This window comes from Pinus tabuliformis, chromosome 9 (assembly GCF_031772625.1).
Source record: "Pinus tabuliformis cultivar Carrire ecotype Pingquan chromosome 9, CPIR1, whole genome shotgun sequence".
Lineage (NCBI taxonomy): Eukaryota > Viridiplantae > Streptophyta > Pinopsida > Pinales > Pinaceae > Pinus > Pinus tabuliformis.
This window is the reverse complement of record NC_142307.1, coordinates 564,487,605-564,510,652: the sequence shown is the minus strand read 5'-3', so window position 1 is coordinate 564,510,652 and position 23,048 is coordinate 564,487,605.

Genomic DNA, 23,048 nt, shown 5'->3' with positions numbered 1-23,048 from the left:
AAGGACCCCTGGATTACAATCTACTCCTTGGACGAGACTATATTTATTGCATGGGAGCAATTGTCTCCTCACTCTTTAGAGTAATGTGTTTTCCGCACGAAGGAAGAGTGGTCAAGCTCATAGACCAGCTTTCATTTCCCGGATCACGCATAGCAAATAGTCATATACCATCCCTGAATGGTCTTTTTACGCAAGAAATGTCTCAATCTCCAGTCCGTCCTCCCGATGAGAGCGAGTGATTCGGGGGGACATGACTGAAACCCAGGGGGCTTGCACCCTGGTCTGCTTCGGTAGAAAAACTTCGGGTATAGGGTAGGTTTCCGCGAGAGAATATGACTAGTTTGTACCCTCGTCCGTGATTGGAAGAGGGGGTTATTCTAGAACAAGATTCTCTTGTCAAAGTTATGTGAGTGGAGTAGCCTCCTTCACTCACCTTTGTCTATTTCGGTAGACATCGCCGAGGAAGTGTTTTGTTTGCGCTGTAAATGGAACAATCTTTGGTAACCTGTAAGAGGTAGGCCTCTCTCGGTAAAACAAATGTTTTAACGGACTAAAGAAGGGGTAACCTTGAAACTCTGTTTTATACCTGGGGGCATGCAAGCCTTTTGGCGTGCAAGCGAAGAGCGACTATTTATTTTTTAAATTTGTAGGACCTCTAACCCTTTAAACTCGTAGGATTGGTCATCTCCTAACTTGCATAAAGAAAGGATGTGGGGCAAAACTCTAAAAGTTGCCGTTTTATATGAGACATTCTTATCACACGACTGGATTAATCGAGCAGTTTTAGCACATAGTTCAAGCTCGTTAAAAAATAAACATAAGACATGAGCAAATGTTCCCCCCCGCGTTTAAGCTCGTTAAAAAATGAACTATTCCCCGGTAAATAACCATCGTGAATGTAGTACTTCAGCTGTTAAAGCCTTGGTCGTGTTTGCACCGTCACCTCCACTTTTTCATTGGCCGATCATTCACCTCCATTTGATTGTTTACCCATTTTGAGGAACAGCTGCGAAGAGTGATTTCACTAGCCATCCTTGTGACACTGCCGTGATTGGAAAATTCCAAACCTTACCCGGAATCAGCTGTTACCCGTTTTATCACTCGTTCCTCAAAAGACGAGTCTCCTTTAAGCTCTTTTCAACTGACTCGTAAAATATGAAAAGATTGCCGAGCCATTGGCCTCTCCAGCTCGTTAAAGGGACAGGAAGTGCTATCCCTCCTCTAGATTTTAATCTTTTCGGACCTGAGGGATTATTACACAAAAAGATCGAGCGCTTGTTTTGTTCGGCTCGTTAAAAGTATCGAAAATTCATCCCTTCTGTATTGTTTTATACTTTTTCGGACTTAAGGGATTAGATGACGAAAAAGGAATTTTGGAGTTACCTTTGCGTCCCTTTTCAGACTCTCTAAAATTGAAAAGGACCGAGTTATCTTTGTCGTTAAACTCGTTAAAAAGATTAATAGCGACAAACTTGTCTATAGATGAGAACGAGTTTCACTATCGCTAGGCTTGTTAAAACATAGCGATGGGTTTGCCCGAAGGGAAAATTATAGATCAAGCATATGTTATCCTCCTCAAGCTTGACAAAAATAAAGAGGTACTGGTCAGCAATGACTGGGGAAAATTGGGAAGAAAACTTGAAGAAACTTTGTTGGTAGCAAGTCGCTCTTGAACATGACACTTCCACTCCGTGTCCGAGTCGGGTTGGGTTGTTTCATTCACCGGTCACATCACCATGGTCACGCCATGCCATCCACATTTGGGGCTAATGCTACCAATCCATCACATCAGTGTCGCTGATATGTTCAAGAGAAGTCATTCGGAGAATTCACCTGTGTCTCACCCACTACCATACATTATACTCCATTCTTTCATGACCGCCACCCTGAACATTATATCACCAGATTGTTTTCACCTCCATTAAAATCATTTGCTCCGTTCCGTGTCATTGATGTGGGATTCATTAAGGCCCTCCTGTGATGGATCACTTCTTGTCGACATCAACTCATTATCCAAGAAGTTGATCTAGGAACACCCCATTCAGTACTTTGAAGCTTGCATGCCTCAATGGAAAGTTTCTCACTTCCGGTGACAGGTTTACAGCAATGGCCTTCGACTGAAAGATTTTGCATGGTGTTCGATGCCAAGTCCTTTATTCACACCACGTGAATTGTACTGCAGTACCTTGAGGGTCATTATCATTATCGGTGATTCCTCTCGCGCTTGTTAACAGTTTACATCATTGACTGGTAATCAAGCGATGTCTTTCCATGTTCGACTTCAGAACATTTCTCACATGGATCGACTTGTACTTCGAGGGAAGATCGGACGAGATTGAAGACCCCAGATCTAGTTTCATCCATCCGGGCTGCGATATATATTCAGGGAAATAAAGACATTAAATGTACATCATTGCTGCATAAATAATCATCCACTCAAAAGGATAATGGCTCTATCAGAATCATCAGTCTACACTCAGACGATTGTCTGTCATATGTACATGAAAATGAATTTAGAAAGCTGAGCATGGGAATGCTCGCCTCAGCTAGATCATGAAAATAGTATGAAGATAATGTATTGTATTGTATCTTATTATAGGTCTCCTCCCAGCATTGAAAGAACTTCGGATCCTCATAATAAAGCATTTCACCCGACACCAAAAGATTAACGGCCTCATACTTTAGGGGACAACTGTTATAGACATTTTTGGGCCCTACAACCTCAAGCATGAAATGTCCATAAACCAAGGGCTCCTAAGTCCCTAAAAGTGTTGTTCTAACCCCTAAAGGAACAAGGTCAACAGATTACAGCTTCTCCCAGAAGTTCTCCATGAGAAACTGCTCAGAATTGGTCAAAACAGGATCATTGCAGCTGCTCCACTGGCTAGGTGCGTTGCATCTCACCCAAATACACTATGAGGGTGCATTGCATTTCAAAAGTCCCTTCTGTGGGGTGCGATGGGTGAGAAATGACAAATGGCAGTGTCATTCCGCGAGGTGGAGAGGCAATGGAAGCTTCTAGAATCTTCTCCTGTGACACTTGCCTCACTGAATTCGACCAAGGATGAGTAAGAGGCCCTTAGTCTCCAAGTGGAAGCAAGAACTATCAGAGAGAAGACACTAATCAAATCACAAGCTGACTCATCCCCCTTACAGATATCTATATATGGATCCCTCATCCCAGCGATTAGAGGCTGGAATTTTGCATATTGTAAGGAATTGTTGTTGGTTTCCTGAGACAAACATCAGATTGTTGGGTGATCTAAGCTTTGTTTGAGGTGAAGAGGGGCTTCTTTGCTGGGAGGTTGATGCTGGGTCAGAACAACCGGTTGTAACTCCTCTTGGCTCTTTTCTTGTTTATCAATAAAAGCTATTTGAGTTTTCCTCCATGCTTTTGTGTCATTGATGCTTGTTACATTTGTATGGTCAATTTACATCTGACCCTAGATTGTTTATGATTATAGATCCATGTCTTTGTATAGTGCCATGCTTCTGTGATCTTACAGGTACTTTGTGAAGCTGGGCGTGCAAGGGAGCAGGTAGCTGAGGACTATCAAAGAAGAGAGGGATCAAATCAGGAGATTGGCGCAAGACAGAGGTTGGTCTTTATGTTCCTCTCTATCTATAATTCATAAAGGAAAAACAAAAGTAGCTTTTCTCTGTTTGTTTCTAAGGCAGTTGTCACACCTTAGTGGGATAGAGCAGTTCTAAATAGAAACTTTTCCCTGTAACAGGGTGAATCAATACTATCAAATCAATAATTTTATTTCCAAAACATATTTATATACGCTACTTCAGTGAAGTGAACTAACGTGTACACATGACTGTGCTCAAAGAAACCGACGTATGTTTAGAGAACTTGTGATTTAGACAGTTTATCATGTGTTGAGCTTAAACTAGTATATTAGAGATTTATTAGACCGTACAGTAAAAGCAGAATAAAGCATCACACATAAACAACACACATTAACACCAAGATTTAAGGTGGAAACCCATGTGGGTAAAAACCACCTGCTGCTGTCGTCTCTGTCTTCTTTTACTAATAAGAAAATCTATTTACAATTTTGTACTAGTGCAGACTCATATTAGTACGCAGGTTTCTACCTGCAGAAGGTTACAACCTTCTCTCATTTTCCAGCTTCTATTGGAAGGGAGCTACAACCCCCTAGCTCTTGTACTAGCTAATATATTTACTAGTACGTAGGTGCCATCTTACAGAAAACTTTATTGTTCCACCAGGGACCACGTTTCATGAATTTTCATACTGGATACTCGATCACAAAACCACAATCTGAAGGCCACACTTCATCCAATTTTCATGCTGGACCCATCAAAGCCTTTTAAATTTTAACTGCATCAACCAATATTCAGTTAATATGAACATTTAGATCATTGACCCCAGAACACTGTGCTAAACCCAGAACCCTGCATCCTCATCTAGAACCAGTTGTAACCTCAAAAAAAATCATGCATTAGAGTGTATACGCTACTTGGTTGAACCCAACCTGTGTGTATACGCTACTTCCTTTAACCCAACCTGTGTATATCTCTAAAGATACTGAATCATAAACTTCTGAACCACAGACTGTACCAATCAGTGACATTCTGAAGATCTACTGTCATATTACTTAGTTCAAAACAGATAGTAGCATGAATCACCCTTCCTTCTCAATCAATCAATCAATCAAACTCAATTTCCTTATACAACAGTTCTATGTTCAGATCTAAGAGGACTTCATTGACAGACAACAGTAAAACAATATAATTTAATTAGATAGATCAGTCAAATCTGAACATAAGCTTTTATTTTTGTATACGTTACTTGAAATAGTCGAACCTGTGTGTACACACGCTTTGGTCGAGAAGAACCTTCGTATAGATCTGCAAATTTTGACTCAGAACTTTGCTGTAATTTCAGACTTCAGACAAACCCAGATCATGATAGATAACAAGTAGAACTGGCGCAAAACATGAGATCTGGTCTCAACCAATATCAAATCATTCAAGAATAAGTCATTTCAAGTCTCATGATTCCTGATCCAATGTTGAACTCAAGGTGCACATGAAAATTTCAGATCCAATCCTGAACATAACCCTGAAACATAATATATACTTCAGATAGAAGTATTCCTTAGAATCTCATTGCCTACACACCTTGGCCTAATGATCTTCTCCTCCTTATATACTCTTAGGCCTTTCTCAATACCTTAGACCAAAACCACTTAGGACCAATACCTTGGACCTAATACCTAGGGTTAATACCTTGGACCAAATGCCTCGGACCAATTACCTTGGACAAATAATACCTTGGATCAAATACCTTGGACCAAAACTTGGTTTTCAAACATGTACATGCTTTTTCTCCTGTGAAAGTGGGTGTATACGTTATATGCTACTTTTGTTCTGTTAAACCACGTGTATATGTGCCTTGGACAAAGTGAACCAGTGCATACGTTTCTTTCTTCATTCTTTGGAGTCTGATTTGTAATCCTTTGCTGTTGACCTACTGCACTATGAACTTTGATTTGAGTGAGCTGCCATCAAGGACAATACCTATATCATAATGCCAACAGCGGAGTGGATTTGATAACAAGTATGCGCCAAGGGTGGGAAGGTACCTACTGGGAACCCAAGAAGGGGGAAGTTGGATAAATCCTGCAGCAATGAGAACCCGGGGACAACCCTCAAGAACAAACGGTCTATGTGAAGATTAATTCTTTTTGTTTCTTAGAAGGAAAAAAAAAGATGTTACTTAAAGGATTTGTGGGATGACTCTCCAATTAACACGATAACCAAAAAAGACAACTTACTATGGAGTAAATATGTGAAAATGAAATATAAAAGGGGAATCTTTAAATAGAGAAAATATCCCACCTATCATGAGCAAGGAGTGAACCCGAGCGTTGTGGCCACATGCAAACATTCCAATGTGATTTAAAGACAGAAAGACCTGTCCATTTCAGTAGGCAACGAATAAGAGTTATAATGTAGATAGTGGCATTCAAAATTACATCGATTAATAAAATCAGTTATGTATAGCGAGAGTAGTAGCTATGAAAATATGGTAGGGAGAAATTGATAGGGGTTACTGACTTAAGCTAGTATTTCGACATTGCACTAGATCAGATCATTAAATAATTATACGATGCACACCCTGAAAAAATTTGGGCCAAAGTTTCAACCATCGTGGAGTATGAGGATAAGAGTACACCTTCACTAAAACTAGAAATGAGTGGTGAGATGGGATTTAACCCTGCAAGGAAATGACAAGAAACCCAAGAAGCATGTAACCCATTCTGGATAAACAATTTTTTAGTCCTATGTAGAAGGATTCCAATTTTCCACGCTATAGGAGTATGCGTTTAACTATAATTAACCATCAAATCAAATATCTTTACAAAATAAAAAATAAAATAAAAACAATGAAGGGTTAATCCCATCTAATAATTCTATCAATTCACAAGAGAATTAAGTACAGAGGCTCCTTGTCTTCTTAGAACTAGTCGAAGCAGCTGCTTTTAACAAAAAATTAAGGCATGAAACCATTGCAAAGATAAATCTTGTTCAAATTCAGTAGAGGGGGGTCTTATACCTACCAATTAAATCAATCGTTATCTTCCCTCCTATATGCCAAAAATAACATAATGTTGTCAGTAAGGAAAGGTTACAGGCATACCTGAAAAATCATGCACAGAGTATAGTTACTTCCATGGCCACACACTTAACCTTGAAAACCTTGAAGTCGAATAGCATGCACATACTAAAGGGATCATTCGAATAAAAATGACTAATGGAAATTGCAATTGGAAGTATAAGAAAATACCCAAAACTGTGTTTGAGCTTCATTCTACCAACATGAAATAGAACACCACCCTATTGTAGCACGCAATTTGTCATCAACCCTTCCGAAATTAACATTTACACTATATTAAAACCCAAATCAATGTGATAGGGTGAATAGTTATACTTGAAAATAACGAAGGAGAGGAAGCTAATCCTAAGGCCTAGAGATGATTCAGGTAGTGGCGAGGTCAACAAATCTTAGGCAGACTAGACCTGGTACCCATACAGTAAAATGGATAAGACACATTCACACACACACACACACATATATATATATCTGAGAAAATAAACATATAAAATTTCTAGGTAAGTACATAAAATAAGAACTTGTTTAGGCAAAAATAAATAAATAAATAAAATTTGCACCATTTTTCCAACTCGAAATAGAGGAGCATTGGGGAAGCCATGCATTTGGGAAGCAGGAGTTAGATGCCAGCTTTTGGGGTTGCCAACATGGTGAATTATCAATGAGATAATTAGATAGTTACCTTGAAAACCCAGATTCCAATATATTGTGGAAACCCTCATGGTGATATTCAATAAATTCAACAATTTTACCAAGAATAAACAAAGACAAAAATAAAACCAGGAAGTGAGTAACATGCAAGGGAAAAAGGTGACGCAATAATTTTAGGGTTGTGAGATGGTCTCGCCACCCTTAGATTGGGAAAGAGAGTCTCTACCGTACTTGTAACCACAAGTGCAGGGATGCCTTGTGAAGTCCATGTGAAGAAGGAATATATGGCAGCATGCAAGTGTAATGTATTGGTGCCAATTCCCAAATAACATTGCAGACTTAAAATTCATCTATACGCCTCACCAAACCAACAATAGGATGTTTAATACTCAGCAGGGTTATCATATTATAAAACAACCAACAAATAACACCACCTATGGCATGATATTACGGGAAAATAGGGAGGAAAGTTTGGGTTAAGATCGGGTAGGACCATCTTATAGGAACTGATTACATATTCATTAATACATATATATATATATCTCGAGCTCATGTAAAGTTTTATAAGGTGAGGATGAAATCTTCCCTAAGGAAAAGAAAAAGAAAAAATCTAGTATATCAAAGTCCATATAGTTGGTATTATGCTAATGAGTGGAGGTAGGTTAGTCGATAGGAATGTAAGTACCTATATTAATAACTATAATAATATTAAATTATCAATTCCTAGCTATTGATGATTGCGAAGTTTATGGGTAAACACATATGTTGTGGAATTTTATAGGATCTTGTAAGAAAATAACACAACCGTTGTATGAGTGATTGAATATGTAACAAACAAAAAAAATAATTAAGAACCAGGTATATGGGAATAAGGTACATTACACCATTTCTCACATTGCCAAACTTGTAGTGTCCCCTCAAAGTGAAGAAAAATGTGAGTGGGTATGTTATAGGAGTTGTATTGATGCAAGGAGGAAGGTCTATATGCTACCATTATGAAGTATTTAACGGGGTATTTCTTAACTACATTACCTACGATAAAGAGCTCTATGCCTTGGTACAAGTTGTGAAGAAGTGGAAGCACTATCTTATGGGAAAGGAGACAATAATCCACATAGATCACCAACCATTATAGTACTTGAGGGCCGAGAGTAAACTATTAAAGACCAAGCATTGAGGTTGGATGGGTTTTTTCTGAAATTTCATTTGGTGATGAATTACAAGAAGGGCGACACAAACATGTTGGATAGCATGATTTTTAGGACACTCACATCAAAGATCACAACTTTGGAGACTCTTATGCATATGGAGCCATTCACCCATGATGCATACAGAGAGGCATATTCATAGGATGAGGACTTCAAGGAGGTGTATTAGCAGTTGTAGATTCAAACTCATGTGCACGATGGCGACAACATCATTGACTACCATCTCCAGGGCGGGTTATGCTACATGATAGATAAGTTATTTGTTCCTAAATCTGAGTGATTACAGCTAATTAGAGAGTATTACACCTCCAAGTTTGCAAGGCACTTTAGTGTAGGGGATAATGTGGCCAACTTACATAGGTATGTGTATTAGCCTAAGATCCAAGAGTAGGTAGCTAGGTTCAAAAGAGGATGCATGCTTTATTATACAAACAAGCCTAACAACAAGAAACAAGGTCTATATCATCCCTTACCTATACCCACTCATCCTAGGGAAATAATTTCAATGGAATTTGTGGGAGGTTTACGAACAACCTAGAAGGGACATGACTACTTGTTCATGGTAGTTGATAGGTTTTGCAAGATCTTTATTATGATGCCCTATAAAAAGACCATCAATGGACATGAAGTGATGAACTTGTTCTTTGGACAAGTATGGGTTCACTTTGGGATACTAAGCAGCACCATTCCCTATAAGGATACAATATTTCTTAGTGCATTATGGACTACATTGTGGAAGAAGATTGACATAAATTTGAATAGATATACAACATTCCATCCACAAACATATGGACATGCAGAAGCAGTCAACATGAATTTGATGTCGCTTCTTTGAGTATACAACTAGAAGTATCCAAAGAACTAGGATAAAAATTTGGTATATATACAAAATTCATACAATTGAGGAGTACACACTTCTACAAGAAAGTCCCCATTTGACACATTTTTTAGATATTTGTCACCTTCACCATTGAATATTGCATATGGGAAATAAGGAAGAGTTAGGGAAGATATCATAGGAGATTCCTTGAGGGCTAAAATTTTTATAGAGAGTATCAGAAAGATACATCTACGAGTACAAGAGACACTGCAAAATTTGCAGGAGAAATATAAGACTAGGCATGATCAATATAAAACAAAGAAATCATTCAAGGTGGGAGACAGAGTGTGGCTACATTTGAATAAGGAGAGGGTATAGGGGCCTGGTATGAAAATAAAGGCTTTGAGGTATGGTCCCTTTGAGACATTGGAAAAGGTGGTTGATAATGCCTATTGATTCAGTTTACCAACATATATATGCATTTTCTCAGTTGTAAATGTAGATAATTTTAAACTCTCTGAGCTTTCCATGCTAGATCAGAAAAAGGAATAGGTCCTACATTCTGTGGAAGATTTGGTAACATATACTCAGGTAGAGTTGACATAATATAAATGTTTACATAAGTGGTACAGAACAACAATATAGGGACAGCATGACATTGGGAATATTGGGTTAAAATGGCAACTTCGAGGAAAAGCTAAATGGTACACTAGAGAGAAGGGGGAGGAAATATTTCCTCACCTCATTCAATAGAATCTTTTGGGGACCAAAAGCCTCTAAAAATTGGGAGGTGTGATCTATATTGTATCATTATATTTTTATCAATCATATCAATGTATTTAGAGTGGAGAAAAAGGAGGAATGAGCTCACGGGACAATTTTTAACGACAGGACCTAGTTTGGCAAAATAAGGTTTGAAACCTTCCAAGAGCATTTTTGAGGCATCAAATGACATTTTTGGGGGTAAAACTTTGCTGCTTAAGCACCACATCTTTTCATACTATTCTATAGACAAATACTTTTACAAAAGTGCAAGAATCGTGTCAATCAAAGTCCATATATGAAATTGATGCCACTTAGAAATTGATCTTCCTATTTTCACCACCATACTTTGAGAGGATGCCACGTTAGCCACCATTATTCATGTAAAATGGGGTAGCAATGTGATTATGATGTAAAAGACTCTAGGAGAATCAATATTGTAACTCTGGTTAAGAGTTAAGGTAGTCAAACCTAACCACTAGTGGGCTATCAGGTTGTGTTATAACTGGGTCACTAGGAGGAAAAGACATTCCATTATTTCGAGTGAATTTGTTCCATAGTTGATAAAAAATAGTCAAGAGGGATAGGAGGTAGAGAAAATAGAGAGGATTTGTGCATTGTAGCAGCCCGTAGGCCACATGCCATACTTCTTTGTACTCGCAGGCATATTTCGAGACAAAGAAAGAGAGCAGAGCAGCCTCACCTTCGAACTTAGTTTTTCTCCCAAAAGGGTTTCCCATAGAAAATATTGTGTGTAATGTGTGTGTGAGATTTTACTTTTTTGTTCTCTATTTTCTACATAATTTTCATTTTCATTCATGCACTATTTATAATAAAATCTACATAATTAGAAATCTAATAAAATGTGATAGTGTAAAATTTCATATTTTAAATATAATATTATTAGATTTGTTGTGAAAAACTATACAGTGGAATATCCATGACATTTTATGGATTATCCCTCCTCCCTCCATCCTTGTAATGAAGCCCAACCCTTAAAGACAACAATGAACTTCTATGGGAACTCCATTACAATGAAGAAACTTGCCTCTTAATAGACTGTTAGAAACATGTACTAGATTCCTATTCTTAAGCCACCTCTATAGAAACCATTAGTGAAAGTACACACTACTCTAGAATGAGAATTAGTTTGTGAATTTAAAGGTGTTTGGTCCTTCCCTCATGTTGTGTAATAGAGATTACATAAAAAATAGATCTCATTGATCAAGGGTGTTGTGTTGCATTGTCTGTATCATCTAGGATTTATCTCTTTCTTATTTGGACTAAAATAGGATTGCGCTCTAATGTAGCTCTTAATCCATTGGGTTAGGAAGCATGTACTTAATCCAATTGTCACTAGATTGTGATTTAAAATTTGAAATCTCCTATATGGCTATAGCTTGATGATCTATAAGCTATCGCAGACATTCCACTAGAATAGTTCTATTGGACAGTTGGCATTGTCTGGATGGCTAGTGGATGTAAGTGTGTTGGCATTGATGTCAACAATCATACTGGGAAGAGTGTTGGAATTGATGTTAATTAGACCAACATGATAGTCTGTGGCAACATTTGTTGTCTTTGATGTCCCCTACCCTAGCTGTGATGGTAAGTGGGATAACATTGATGTGCTTGATGTGTCAAGCTCATGGGGAGTTCTATGGTTACTGGAGTTTATGGTAGAGAACCACCATAGTAGCAGTCCTATCGTAGAAGCCATAAAAATAATACTATGGTGGTTGGGAGTCCAGGATTCTAGGCACAGGAAAAGGGCTAAGGCGCAAAGAACAAAATAAAGTTTGCATCAATTTATCAAGTAGTAGATGGGCTCAAAGCCTACATCGGGCCTTATCCACTACAAATTGCTCTGAAAGAGATCTCTAATGATATCTAGAAGTCCATGAATGACCATCGGGATAAGACATTATTGATTGTCTAAGTTAGTTCTTAGAAATGACACATGGCAGCATATTGAGACCTCGGGAGGATAAAATATCGGAGGCTAGAGTCTCCAGAGTTTTTGAATGTAGGCATATCTAAGCCTTGGAGTAGATGGCATAGGCAGGCATATCAGAACCTTCGTATTCTATTTAAAAGAAACCGAAAAAGAGTTGTCGAATATCAGAGACAATTTTCAGAAGGATGGGGCCATCAGAACCTCAGAGCATTGGTCCATCAGAAAATCATAGGACAAAGTGGATGGAACATTAGAACCTCACAAGAGAGGGCATATAGGAAGGCTCAGAAGATCGAAGGAAGGAATATAGAAGGTCGGAACCTCATAACTTCTTAACAATTGAAATTCTTTATAAGCGTAGAGGTTTGCGAAGGTGAGAATTACAAAGGAATTCGGTGAAAAACAAAGCATCAAGAGAACCTTTTCTCTCTCCTCCAATAGACACATCGAAACAACTAATTGGCCCCTCAGGAGCTGACAAGGAAAATGTCATCAGCATGATGTAGCAGTTCAATGGATACGTAGTAGTCTGATTCAGTAATTTCGGTGGCCTAATGGGGAAATCTAGGTAACAAGTGTCATCACTAACGAGGCACCACGTGGAGTGATGACAACAACATGACATCATCTTAGAGGTTGGTATATCAGAATTTCGAGTTTTCGCAACAACTTGTCTAATTTCTTTACAGAAAAGTTCTGATCTGATAAATGGGATCGGATGTGGTCTGGCACATGATCGTGGGAGATCCAAAGGACCAAGGGTGGAGAGAAGGCCTAATCACCTAAGTGCCATGTGATGCCACTTAGAATGTATTTCAGAGGTCATAATTTTGGAAATTTTTCATAATTTTCATTTCGAGAGAAGTTAGGAAAGAGGGAGCTCTGATGGTGTTGAGAACTTGGTCATCTAGATCCAAAGGAAAAATGCAATAAAGCATACCTGAGCACCTGAGTGTTGAAAAGATGTGTGGAAAGTACATTTCAAAGATTAAAAATTTGACGACCTCTCCAATTTAATTAAGAGAGGTCCCGATACAGAGAGATCCAATGTGGTGGCGCTTGGTCATAGAAGCAAGAGAACCAAGGGTGTAGAGCTAGATTACAAGGTCCTAAATGGCTTAGCACCTAAAATCTATGTCGCTGGTCCCGACACCCCGTACCATGGTGGAAAAACAAGAGAGGCTAACCAAAAGGAGCTCGGGACATTAGAATCTCTCATTTTTGTAAGAAAAAAATAATAAGAATTTACGATGAGTGGAGCTCCGATAGTGAAACACATAGGTGTTAAAGGATGAATGAGTCTAGAACAGAGTAAATGTGTGCACATTGAGGTTCGCTATAGGAATAAATAGTGTTTGTCAAGGGTCTACGGAGTCAATGATGACTTTTAAAGGCATAAGACCGTGATAGACATGACAACAGTTGCATAGGATGAAGTGTTGGGCCTATCACGAGCTAAGACACGCCTCAATGAATTAAATGAAGTGCAGAGAAGCCATCCTGAGGTACATTGTTATGAAACTAGCTCACAAAAAGATAGAAAAGATAAATCAACAGCTTCAAAATTAGGCACTTCGAGGGGGCAACCTCATTTACATTACACAAATGAACAATTCTTGGATGATACAAATGACCAAAACCTCCTTTCTATATATAGGAGTCTAAGGGATCACAATATAATCAAAGCCAACATAACAATAATAATATAAGGGCACAAAATAACAATAGTGGGCTTCAATGGGGCACAATAATAACGATATGGGGACAATAGGGGAAAAATAATAATAATAAGGGCTACAATGACAACAGTGATGGGGGAATCACTACTATTTTAGGGACCTAACATGCCCCTCTCCTTCAAAAAAGTGTTGTCCTCAACACTTGAGTAGTTCTGGATGTTTCTGTATAAAATTCTCATCCTCCCATGTGGAATCATCAATGGGTAAGTTCTTCCACTTGATGAGATACTCCAAAATTGATAGATTTCGTAGATGTCGAGTTCTTGTTTCTGTGAATGCTTCAGGTTCCAATATTATTTTTCCTTCCTCGTCAAGTCTTGGAAATATTGTTTGAACTAAGATCTTGTCACCTCCAACCTTCTTAAAGCATGAAACATGGAAAACTAGGTGCACTCGGGAAGCTGCAGGAAGCTCCAATTTGTATGCCATAGTACCAATCTTTTGCAACACCTTGTATGGACCATAATACTTTGGTGATAATTTATTATCCTTCTTAGTTTGCTTGAGGGAAATTTTTTTATAGGATTGTAGCCATAGGAATACCCGTCACCTACATCAAGACTTCGTTCACTACGATGTTGATCTGCCTGTTGTTTCATTCTATTCTGTGCCAAAGTGAGGTTATCATTTAAGAGTTGGAGAACTTGTTGTTGATGCTCAATGTGATCTTCCACTGCTTGAACCTTAGAATTTTCTCTTAAATATGATGTGATGGATGGTGGATGATATCCATAAAGTGCCATAAATGGGGTCATTTTTGTTACAGTATGGAAGGAAGTGTTATACCACCATTCAGCCAGAGGCAACCATTTCACCCATTGTGTTTGTTTATCAGAGACAAAGAAACAAAGATATCCTTCCAAACATTTGTTTACTATCTCAGTTTTCCCATTAGATTGAGGATGATAAGATGAGCTATGAGCTAACTGAGTACCAAGACAGGAAAATAATTTTGTCCAAAAATTTCCAGTGAAAATGGGACCTCTGTCTCTTACAATAATCTTTAGGTTTCCATGTAGCTTTTGAATTGTTTCCATAAATGCAGTAGAAACTACACTGGCTTTAAATGGATGAGATAATGCACATACTTGGTAAGTCTGTCAACTACCACCATGATGACACTCTTTCCTTTGGACTTGGGTAAACCTGTGATAAAATCCATTGAAACCTCCTCCCAACGTTGGTTTAGAATGGATAAAGGTGGTAATAGACTTGAGTCTTAATTGTTTCAACTTTTTTTTGTTGGAAAACCAAACATTATGCCACAAACTTTTGAATATCCAATTTAAGGCCATCCCAAAAAAATTCCTTCTTAACCCTGTGGTAAGTTTTTAAAAATCTTGAGTGCCATCCTAAGGGAGAAGTGTGAAATTCCATAAGAATCTTTTGTTTGAGTTGGGAATTCTTACCTAGGTATAAGCGATCTTTGTACCATAACAAGTCATTTTTCCAGCTAAATGTATCAGGTGTACTGGGATCTTGTTGTAACTTTTGAATGAGTGCCCACACTTCTTCATCATTCTTCCATTCATCCCTTGCTTCATTTATCCAATCTGGTTGGATAATAGAAATGGAACAAAGCAACACTTCCACATCCTCGTCCTTTCTTGAGAGTACATCTGCTACAACATTTTTCTTCCCTTTTTTCTATATGATTTCAAATTCATAACCCAACATGTTTGTGGCCCATTTTTTCTTCTCTTCTGAAGATAATGTTTGTTCTATAAAGTATTTAAGACTATCATGATCTGTTTTTATCTTGAAGTGTCTTCCCATTAGGTAGGGTCGCCATTTCTTAAGTGCATGTAGTATTGCCAACATTTCATTTTCATAAATATATTTGTGTAAATACTTTCCTTTGATTGAACGAATTTCAAAAGAAATGGGTCTTTCTTCTTGCATTAAAACAACACCAATTCAATTTCCTGAGGCATCACATTCCACAATAAAGGTTTTTGTGAAGTCCGGCGTAGCTAAGACCGATGCTTGGCACATTTCTTCTTTAAGATGTTCAAAGGCCTTCATTGCTTCTCGAGTCCATGAAAATGCATTTTTCTTCAATGATGTTGTTAGATGTGCTACTATTCTCCCATAACTCTTAACAAACTTGTGATAATACCCTGTCAACTCGAGAAATCCTCGCAAATGCTTTATGGATGTGGGGATTTTCCATTCTTTAGTGGCTTTAATTTTGCTAGGGTCTACCTTAACACCTTCATGAGATACAATATGACCCAGATATTCCACCTCTTGTACTCCAAAGAAACATTTGGAGCTTTTTTCATATAATTGTTTCTCCTCCAATAGTTTGAGCACCTTGTCAACATGTTGAACATGATCCTTTCAAGACTTTTTGTATATTAGTATATCATCAAAAAATACTAACACAAATTTTGTAAGAGTTTGAAAATGGAATTCATGAAACCTTGAAATGTAAAAGGTGCATTGGTAACGCCAAAAGGCATGACCAAAAATTCATAATGACCCTCATGAGTTCAAAATGTTGTTTTCAGAATGTCTTCAGTCTTCATTCTGATTTGACAATATCCTAAACGAAGATCCAACTTGGTGAAGTAAATTGGTCCATGCAATTCATCCAATAATTCATCAATGACAGGAATGGGGAATTTATCTTTAATAGTGAGTTTGTTGAGCTCCCTATAATCCGGACACATGCGCCATGACCCATCCTTCTTGTGCACCAATACTACTCAAGCAGATAAAGAACTTTGACTAGGTTTAATTATACCAGCCTTTAATATTTCTGCAACCATAGGTTCAATTTCACTCTTTTGGGCATACAGATATCTGTAAGGCCTGATGTTTTGAGGAAAACTTCCTGGAATCAAATGAATAGCATGATCATGATAGCAAATAGGTGGGAGGCCTTTGGGAGTCTCAAATACCTTGGAATGATTGTCCAAAACTTTTTGGAGATCTCGAGAAATAGATGATTTCGATGTGGGAACCTCTAGTGAACATAATTGTGGAATTACTCCTTGTTGTTATTTCTTTAGAAGCTTTTTAATTTCATTAGAGCTGACTATCTTTCTCGGTTTCCTTGTGATACCCCTTAATTCAAATTTCTTTCCTTCCGAAGAAAATTTCATGAAAAGTTCTCGAAAATTAAAAGCTATTGTACCCAAGGATTGTATCCATTGGACTCCTAGTACAAAATGAGCACGTCCACCCATTGGAATGGAAAGCATTTGGCTATTCAATACATATTCTCCCATGGATAGCTTGATATTATGGCACTTTCCAGAGCAATTTATGGTTCCTCCAATTGAAACCATCAATTGACACTTTGGTGCTAGATATAGGAAGAAATTAAATTCCTTGGTTGTCTTACAATGAATAAAATTATGGTTCTCGAATCAATCAACACTATTACCTTTTTCTTCTTGATATGTCCTTCTATCTTGATAGTTTGAGGAGTGTTAATTCTAACCAATGCATTACAAGATATGGTCAGATTCATTTCTTCTTCCTCTAGGTTTTGTTCGTGGTGTATATCCTATTCTTTTGATGTTTCTTGTTCCTTTTCTTCCTCCTCTTCACAATCTATGTAAAATAATTTCTTCTCAACACACTTATGACCTTTAGTGTATTTTGTATCACAACTATAACAAATCCCTTTTGCTCTTTTTTCTTACAATTGTTGTGGTGTCAACCTTCTAGGTTGTGGAAGGCTAGGGGAAATAACACTTCCATATTTATAGTTATGAGTGGTAGGCTTCCTTGTTGCCATAATTTTGCTTTCCAGTTTTCTTTCGAAACTGAATGCCTTCTCCAATGAATCAGGTTCCCAAAGGTGAAACTCATATTGGATGTTATCCTTTAAAGCCCCTATGAACACATCAATCCTATGCTCCTCTAGAATATCTTTTACCCTCATATTCAATTTTTGGAAGTCCTCAATGTGCTCCATCATTGAACCCTTTTGCTTGAGACTTATCAATTTGCTAAAAAAGGTGTTTCTTTCTGTATCCTCATAATGTGCTATTTCTTTCATAAAAATTTCTCAAGTGGCAATTTTTTTACGAGAGAAAATCCATCGATACCATACAAACTGATTTCTTTCCAAATATAAACTTTCAATGCGTACATTTGTGTGTTTTGTACATTATGGAGATTGAAATATTGCTCCATTTGTAGTATCCATGTCACGGGATCCTTGCCATCAAAATTCCTCATATCAATCTTTGGGACATGGCGGGTCTTCAATCCACCGTTAGAGTCTATGAAATCATGATTAATATTTATTTTGTTCTCATCATGAGTTTTCTCTATTACCCATTCTCCATTAGGAATCCTTTCTTGTAGAAACTTTCTCAAACCTTCCTTCAAACCTTCCATGTCTTTCTTCAAATATTCAATGTTTTCATTCTTTCAATCATGATTAAAAATTTTGTTGTTCTTATTTTGAGTTTCCTCTACTACCTTTTTGCCATTAGAAAGTCTTTGTTGTAGCAACTTTGTCAAACCTTCCTTCCAACCTTCCATGTCCTTCTCCCAATGTTCAACATTGTCTTTCATACCATCCATCTTAGCTTCCATGCCTTTCTTTAAACCATCCATCTTATCTTCCATTCCTTTCTTTAAACCATCCATCTTAGCTTCTGTTACATTTTGTGAGAGTGAAATTTGTCACACTTGGTCTCGTAATTTTGATATATCATGTTGCATTTCTTCCTCTACTTCATGAGTCATGATAGAGCTTTCAGGTTGCTTACTAGGTGTTTCCATTTTTTTTTATTGGGGGCATCAATTAATGATAATTATTCTTCACTATTCCCTTTGAATTCCTTCAAACTATTTTTCAAACCAAACTTATGAAAAATTTAAAAAAAAACTACACACTTTTTTTCACTTTGTAGGAGCTCGATATTGAATCTGATGTATCTCTGAAATTTCGGATCTCCAAAGTTTAAAATTTTGAACCGTGGTAGCCCTCTGAGTCCTCTTGCGAGTGCCACCAGTCTTATTGAAATCGGATTCTCCAAGAAAGAGTTATACCCAATCTCCCAAGATGACCTGATTATACACTTTTTCAGTAGAGCGAACTTGTATGAAGTCCCACATGTCACCTTTTCAACCTTAAGACCTAAAAATGATGCAAAGAAAACTAAAGTCCATCCTCTTTCTCTAAATTCTTACGATATTTTAATCTAATAGTTAGCGAGAAAGTTATGACGATTTTCCCAAGGTCACATGTTTGGGATGTAATTCGGGAGCCTACAAAAACCCTAGCTTCCTTGGATCATATCTCCGAAAATATAGCGAGACAAGATCTGAAATATGGACCCGAGGATCATTGAGACTTTGGCTCAAATGGTTTTTTTTAGCTTCTAAAACATCACATAAAAAACGTTATAGTGAAAATTCCATGATGACTTGTTCTGGAGCAGTGAAACCCTAGAATCCAAAGCTTTTATACCAAATGTTATGAAACAAACTCACAAAAAGATAGAAAACATAGATCAACAACTTCAAAATCAACCTCTTCGAGGGGGAAACCTCCTTTACATTACACAAATGAACAATTCTTGGATGATACAAATGACCAAAACCTTTGTTCTATATATCGGAGTCTAAGGGGTCACAATATAATCATAGCCGACATAACAATAATAATATAAGGGCACAACAATAACAATAGTGGGCTTCAATGGGGCACAATAATAACAATATGGGGACAATAGGGGCACAATAATAACAATAAGGGCTACAATGAAAATAGTAATGGGGGAATCACTAGTATTATAGGGACCTAACATACATTCAAGCTTAGAGAGCCACGAATAAGCATGGAGAACCTCATGGAGTGTGCAAGTGGACCGATGATTTATTTCTCAATATGGAGAGGTACTCAGATACCCATTCTTAGTGGTTATTGCAGTAGAAATGGCCTAGTCAGATGCAACAGAAGGATGCAAAGCCATGCAGAGGTACACTCGGGTAGTGTGTAAATAGGAAGGAAAGGTATAATTGAGGATAGTGCAACAGAAGCAACATCAAGCAGAGTGCAGTAAAGGAACAAGACCTAGGAGATCATATGAGAAAAGTTGGGGGAGTATAATTGTGTAGAGAATATTTGTGTGGAGAGTGTTGTGTTGAGAGTGCACTACTACATGTTAGGCTAAGTGAGCCTATTCTTCTATGAAAGGGTGTTATTTCCTAAGTAGAAGAAAGAGACCCCGAGAGAGAGAGTCATTTTTGTTGTGCGAAAGGCTTAAGGTGCCTGTATAGAGGAAGAAGGTCGATAAGAGTGTGATGTTATGTGAAAGGGACAGAGGGCTGAGAGTAGTATGATGTTGTGGTTGTGACAGTAGGTTTTTGTAGAGTGAAGAGAGTGAGTAGAGATAGAGTGTTGTGTCATCCAAGTGCTAAAGGAAACATAACTAATATCAGGCATAGTGGCTACCAATAACAGCGAACATTGAGTTCTTATTTGAATGTGGGTTGGATCCTGCATACAGAGAGTTGGTGGTTCCATCTGTAGTGGGTGCTTGAGAAGGCTTGGGGTTTGGTGCCTCCTTCAAGTTAGTGCTTTCATAAATACGAGGAGCTGCATGTTGGTTCTTGTAACAAATCTATTAATTTGGTGCTTCACATGATGTTTCTGGTAAGCTGGACAAGTGTCTACAAATGGAGGGAGTTGGTGCTTCTTGCTAGTGGGTGCTAGCAAACATTCAAATGGATTTGGTGCTACCTGTGAGTGATGACTCACAAAAATATTTATGTAATAGAGTAGGTGCTCTTATTTTTACATAAATAACAACAACAAGCTTTGGTGGTTTTTTTCCTGAACTGGTTTCCACGTAAAACCTTCATGTATCATGTGTTTTTTGCTCATGATGTGCATGCTTGTATTGGTTGTTATGGATGCTGATATGGTTTTTTAACGGTTTCTCTCATATACTGGATGCAAACATTGAATGAAAAAACTTAGCCTTAATTTTGATTCATCCCCCTCTCAGTATTAACATTGTTTCCAACAGGTTCATCACAACTAATTTGATAAAATTACTAAAATATATAATGTGTGAGTTAACCTTTCCTTTATATTTCAAATTATTTAATAGCATATTTTTTATGTTAGATGAAATGTGAGAGATAGATAATATAATTAAATACTCTCACGCCAACCAAAATAGACATAATTTTTTCCTTTTGAAACCTTTACGAGACAAAACCCCTCTACAAGGTGAGGGATGTATAATCTCTTTTATTTATTATGGAAATATGAAACTACAAAGGAATATGTACTCTGTATGGAGTTACCTAAGACATGTGACCGATAAGGCTGTCACAAAAATTTAATACCCTTTATTCTTCTCTATGTCTTCACACTTCGAGTTTCTTTGCACTCCTAGTGGCCTAATATGTAACATAAATCAATATCCAACTAGGGGTAATATTTTACACCCTAAACCTTTAGGTAGAGTTATAGTTTGGGCCTTCTAAAGTCTTTTGAAAAGTCCACATGTGGATATCTCTATATGTATGAGTAGTTGGGGTTGATGTGGTATCCTCTCATACCATGTTAGTTAATTTCTGGAAAGCATAACATTTTCATATGAACTCTGTTTGACACAATTCTTACCCCGTTTGGAAGGTCTCTAAATGTAGAACAATGCTAAAGAGTCTAGCATAAGTGAGAGTTTTTTACCATAAAAATCATCATTTAATACCTCAAAATGTCCCTAAAAGGTTTTGTACCTCATTTCTCCAACCTGGAAACTACCATCAAAATGACCTTACAAGTTGACTCCTCTAATATTTCCCAATATGAAAGCATTTTTTTTTCTCTGTAAAACTAATTCTATTAAGAGTACGAATGGTACAGTATAAAGTTACAACCAAGAGAAGCAAGAAAACGGGCAGCCGGAAAGGATAGACTATCCACCTCGGCCCCTAAGAGAGAACACGAAGAGAGCAGTGCTAAGCAAGAAGTGACAAGAGGAACAGAGAAACAAGAGTAGAACAAAAGATTCTACCCAACGTGGGTAGAATCAACTATTCGACATTTTTTCCCTTTTTGTTTACCAACTTTGACCCATCCAAGATGACTCTGCTGTGCTGGCATGATTTGCAAACTGAGCTGGGCTGATGGAGAAGTTTCCTTGTCTGAATCTGAGGGAGAGGACTCCAGAGTTCTTTTCTGTGAGTTTGGAGGGATAGTAGAATCCTCAGGACCAGTCGAGGGCGGGTCCTGTGCCAGCGTTGCGTCCATTCCTTCTGCATCCCCTTCCTCTTCATCTGAGCTGGAATCAAAATCATCAACATCATCCATGGGGGGAGGATCATGAGGTTTCCAACTTTTGGATTTCGGCTTAGGATTGGCTTTCTTCTTTTGGGCAGGCTTCGAGGGGCAAGAGCTTTGAAGGTGCCCTGTGTGATGGCAAGTTCGGCAGCGGAAGACTGTGTTCTCATAATCCAGGGTCTGAGTCCAATGGAAGTCTCAAATTTTGAGAGTAATCTGATCAGGTAAACCTTTGCTCATGTCTATTTCTGCACAGATTCTGGCGTAGGTGTATAAGCCCTTTTCCCCTCTAGAGGTGTCTGTAGTTAGGAAGCGGCCTAGAGTATTGCCGATCCCTTGGAATACAGCAAAGTGCCATAGATGCGCTGGTAGATTAGGAAGTCTGACCCAGATGGGGAGCTTGGTAATGATTGCTGTAGAGGGATTGAAATCTAGGAACCAAGGGGTGAGGAATAAACCTGCTGAGCCCCAAAACCATGGGTCTTCTGTTAATGCTTTTTGGTAGTCCTCACTGAAAGCAAACACTACAATGAAGAAACCCTTTGAGCAGAGAAGAACCTTGCAGTTGTTGGTCCAGTGAGAGTGAATCCATTGATAGAGGTCTGCTGTGCGTGGCCACAGCCCATTAAACCTGCAAATAACGCCATGCTCTGCATACTTTTGGATTTGCTCATCCAACGTTGGATGCATTATTTCAATTGAAGGGGTTTCCTCTAGTTTGTCCACCAAAAAAGGTTTGGGAGCCTGAGCTGGTGGAACTGTTTTCTTGGGCATCTGAGCATGGACGACATCTTTGTATGAAAAAGCCGCAGCTGAAGATGGCTGTCCGACAGCTCCCCCTCTCAAGCGAAGGGTTACCACCAAAGAGTTGTTCCTAGTAATGCTATAACAAGAGAGGGGAAGAAGATCATCAAGTTGTTTACCTTGAAAGAGAAGTCTCTGAAGGTCTGAAGGGATCCCAATCCGCCGTTCTAGCTCCAGTTTAAGATTCAG